This window comes from Arachis duranensis, chromosome 4 (assembly GCF_000817695.3).
Source record: "Arachis duranensis cultivar V14167 chromosome 4, aradu.V14167.gnm2.J7QH, whole genome shotgun sequence".
In the NCBI taxonomy this organism is placed as follows: domain Eukaryota; kingdom Viridiplantae; phylum Streptophyta; class Magnoliopsida; order Fabales; family Fabaceae; genus Arachis; species Arachis duranensis.
Window position 1 is genome coordinate 31,704,944 of NC_029775.3, and position 4,952 is coordinate 31,709,895.

General features: G+C 37.9%; 1 non-coding gene across 1 annotated transcript; it reads left to right on the forward strand.

The window, feature by feature from the left end:
* Nucleotides 1–3,834: 3,834 nt before the first annotated feature.
* Nucleotides 3,835–3,942, forward strand: LOC127746826 (small nucleolar RNA R71). Its single transcript, XR_008008638.1, has one exon. It is a non-coding gene; the product is annotated as a small nucleolar RNA R71 (small nucleolar RNA).
* Nucleotides 3,943–4,952: the final 1,010 nt, after the last annotated feature.

Consider the following 4,952-nt stretch of genomic DNA (forward strand, 5'->3'; position numbering starts at 1 on the left):
CTTCAACCAATTCTTCTTCTTCGATAATTTTGGCTCCTTCCACTTGTTCCAGTACAAAGTCATGCTCTTTATTGTCCACTGGAGTTTCTAGTGTCTCCTTCATGCTACGTTCTTCATTAGATTCCCCACATGAAGCCATGAGGGTTCCTTGAGTGTCCAGATATCGGGAATCTAGTTGAATTATCGCTTAGCCTAGTTTTTGAATGGTTGCATTGAGTTGATCCACTGTCTCCTTGAAATGATCCTTTGACTCTTGTTCTGCTTGGATAGCATAATTAGGATCATATGGCTCATAGGGTGGTTGGCATGATGGATATAGGTTAGGGTCATACTGAGGTGTTTGGTTGTAGGGGGCTTGTGAGTATGGTGGTTCAAAGGTGTGTTAGGGAGGCGGTTCATAAGCATATGGTAGGCCTTGTTAGTAACCACAAGGGGGTCCATCATATATATCATCTTGGTATGCACGTCGGAATGGCTCTTGACCATAGTGATTTGGTGGGTGTTGGTTGTCATGAAAGGGTCCACCATAACTATTGTCTTGGCATGCATTGTGGAATGGTCTTTGTCTGTGGTATTGTGGAAGATGTCGCTGCCGAAAGGGTTGATCAGATCCTGGTGGCTCCTTCCATCTCTAATTGTTTTGACCTTGATGCATGTTCCTGTTATAATTTCCATTCCTTACAACAGCATTTGAACCAAACTCATAGCGACAGGGGTGAGAATTCATAGTAGCTAATAAAAATTAAAAACAAAAAACAAAAACAAATAAACAAGCAAAAGAAAATATTTACAATAACCAATAAAAGGCACACGTTTGCAATTCCCCGGCAACAACGCCATTTTGACGAACTGATTAATTGATGGTAAAGAATTTTCACAAAAATAATCGCGTTGTAAGTATAGTTTCTAAACCAGCAAAGAATCCTTTCGTACAAAAATTTGGTTGTCACAAGTAGCAAAACCCAATAAAATTTATAACCGAAGTATTCAAACCTCGGGTCGTCTTCTCAAGGAATTGCAGGAAAGTATGATTTATTATTGGTTATGGAAAAAGGTATATTTTTGGGTTTTTGAAATAGGGAACATGTAATTTAAATGGCAAGGAAGTAAATTAATTATCATGAACACCAGTGCGAGGTATAAGAACTGGAAATCCTATCTTAATTATCCTTATCAGGTGTGATGAGAATTGTTTATTGCTCCTACTTAGTTAACCCTTACTAAATAAAGGAAAGTCAAGTGGACTAATCAATTTGATTCCTCAAGTCCTAGTCAACTCCTATGGAAAGACTAGCTTTAGAGGGATCCAAATCAATCAGCAATTTCCAATTTTCAATCAACCGTTGAGTTTGACAACTCAAGTGTTACCAATTACTTAGCCAAAGCAAAGGGGGGAATCTAAATTAAATTAAAAGCATTAATAACATAAATTTGAAGAAAGCAATCTTTAGATCTGAAATACCTCAATTTATATTAAATAAGAAAGTCAATTCTAACATTGAAAGTTCATAAGCCAAATTGAAAAGATAAATAATAATTAAAGTAATAGAAAATAAATTAAAGGAACATTGAACCTGGAATAAAGAGAAATAGCCTAATCATAATAGAAATCCTAAATCCTAAGAGAGAGGAGAGAGCCTCTCTCTCTAAAAACTACATCTAAAACCTAAAATTGTGAATTTGAATGTTGTATAAATGTTCTCCCATGAATGGATGCATTCCTCCACTTTATAGCCTCTAATATGTGTTTTCTGGGCTTGGATTTGGACCGAAAAAGGGTCCAGAAATTGCTGGGGGCAACTTCTGCAATTTTCTGCACTTGGGGTCCGTCACGCGTTCGCGTGGGTCACGCATCCGCGTCATCTGGAGTTTTTCTCTTCTACGCGTCTGCGTCAGTCACGCGTCCGCATCGTTCTCGCATTCGCGTCGCTGCCAATTCTTGAAAAACTCTATTTTGTGCGTTCCTTCCATTTTTGCGTGTTTCCTTTCTGTCTTCTAAGCCATTCCTGTCCTATAAAGCCTGAAAATACTCAACACACAGATCACGGCATCAAATGGTAATAAAGGGTAATTAAATTTTACATTTTTAAGGCATAGGAAACATATTTTCACATATATCATAAAATAAGGAAGGAATTGTAAAACATGCAATTCATATGAATAAGTGGGTGAAGAATTGATAGAATCACTCAATTGAGCACAAGATAAATCATAAAATAATGGTTTATCACCTCCTAACACCAAACTTAGAGTTTGAATGTGGGTGTTCTGTTTGACTCTGTATTGAGAGAAGCTTTTCATGCTTCTTCTCCATGTGTACAGAAGGAGATCCTTGAGCCTTAAACACAAGGTAGTCCTCATTCACTTGAAGGACCAACTCTCCTCTGTCAACATCAATCATACCTTTTGCTGTGGCTAGGAAGGATCTGCCAAGGATGATGGATTCATCCTTATTCTTCCCAGTGTCCAGGATTATGAAGTCAGCAGGGATGTAAAGGCCTTCAACCTTCACTAAGACATCCTCTACAAGTCTATAAGCCTATTTCCTTGAATTGTCTGCCATCTCCAGTGAGATTGTTGCAGCTTGTACCTCAAAGATCCATAGTTTCTCCATTACAGAGAATGGCATGAGGTTTACACTTGACCCTAGGTCACACAAAGCCTTCTCAAAGGTCATGGTGCCAATGGTGCAAGGTATTAAGAACCTTCCAGGGTCCGATTTCTTTTGAGGTATCTTTAGCTGAGCTAAGGCATTTAGTTCTTTAATGAGCAATGGAGGTTCATTCTCCTAAGTCTCATTACCAAATAATTTGGCATTCAGCTTCATGATTGCTCCAAGGTACTTAGCAACTTGCTCTTCAGTAATATCTTCATCCTCCTCAGAGGAAGAATACTCATTAGAACTCATGAATGACAGAAGTAGGTTCAATGGAATCTCTATAGTCTCTGTATGAGTCTCAGATTCCCTTGGTTTCTCAGAGGGGAACTCCCTAGTGGTTAGTGGACATCCTATGAGGTCTTCCTCACTAGGAATCACTACCTTTCCCTCCTCCACAGGTTCAGCCATGTTGGACGTGGTTATGGCCTTGCACTCTCTCTTGGGATTTTCTTCTGTATTGCTTAGGAGAGTGCTAGGAGGAGTTTTAGTAACTCTCTTACTCAGCTGACCCGCTTGTGCCTCCAAATTTCTAATGGAGGATCTTGTTTCATTCATGAAACTTAGTGTGGTCTTAGATAGATAAGAGACTATGGTTGCTAAGCCAGAACGATTCTGCTCAGAGTTCTCTGTCTGTTGCTGAGAAGATGATGGGAAAGGTTGCTATTGCCAAACCTGTTTCTCCCACCATTATTATTGTTGAAGCCTTGTTGAGGCTTCTGTTGATCCTTCCATGAGAAATTTGGGTGATTTCTCCATGAAGAATTGTAAGTGTTTCCATAGGGTTTTTCCATGTAATTCACCTCTTCCATTGCAGGATTCTTAGGGTCATAAGCTTCTCCTTCAAAGGAGGCTTCTTTAGCACTGCCAGATGCAGCTTGTAATCCAGTCAGATTATGAGAAATTATATTGACTTATTGAGTCAATAATTTATTCTGAGCCAATATGGCATTCAGAGAATCAATCTCAAGAACTCCTTTCTTCTGGGTTGTCCCATTGTTCACATGATTTCTTTCAGAAGTGTACATGAACTGGTTATTTGTAACTATTTCAATGAGTTCCTGAGCTTCTGCAGGAATTTTCTTCATATGAATAGATCCACCTGCAGAATGGTCCAATAACATCTTGGATAACTCAGACAGACCATCATAGAAGATACCTATGATGCTCCATTCTGAAAGCATGTCAGAAGGACACCTTCTGATTAATTGCTTGTATCTTTTCCAAGCTTCATAAAGGGATTCACCTTCCTTCTGTTTGAAGGTTTGAACTTCCACTCTAAGCTTACTCATCTTTTGAGGTGGAAAGAATTCAGCTAAGAAGGCATTGACCAGCTTTTCCCAAGAGTTCAGGCTGTCTCTAGGTTGTGAGTTCAACCATATACTAGCTCTATCTCTCACAGCAAAAGGGAAGAGCATAAGTCTGTAGACCTCGAGATCAACTCCATTGGTCTTCACAGTGTCACAGATTTGCATAAATTCAGCCAAGAACTGATGAGGATCTTCCAACGGAAGTCCATGAAACTTGCAATTCTGTTGCATCAGAGAAACTAATTGAGGCTTAAGCTCAAAGTTGTTTGCTCCAATGGCAGGAATAGAGATGCTTCTCCCATAGAAGTCAAGAGTAGGTGCAGTAAAGTCACCAAGCACGTTCCTTGCATTGTTGGCATTGTTGTTATTTTCGGCTGCCATGTCTTTTTCTTTTTCGAAAATTTCTGTTAGGTCCTCTCCAGAGAGTTGTGCTTTAGCTTCTCTTAGCTTCCTCTTCAGAGTCCTTTCAGGTTCAGGATCATCTTCAACAAGAATGCCTTTATCTTTGTTCCTACTCATATGAAAGAGAAGAAAACAAGAAAGTATGGAATTCTCTATGTCACAGTATAAAGATTCCTTGATGTGTCAGAGAAAAAGAAGAATAGAAGGATGAGGTAGAGAATTCGAACTTATTAAGAGGGAGAGAGTCCGAATTGCTAATAAAGGAGAAGTGTTAGTCTTTAAATAGAAAGAGATGAAAGAGGGAGTTTTCGAAAATTAAAAAGATTTTTGAAAAAGTGGTTAGTGATTTTTGAAAAAGATAAGAAATAGTGATTAGTTGAAAAAGATTTGAAAATAATTTTAAAAAGATAAGAAGTTAGAAAAAGAAAGTTTGAAATCAAATTAAAAGAGATATGATTGAAAAAATTTGATTTTTAAAAAGATATGATTGAAAAACAAATTTTTGAAAAAGATTTGATTTTTAAAATTTGATGTATTGACTAACAAGAAATTAAAAGATATGATTCTAAAATTCAAATATTGAA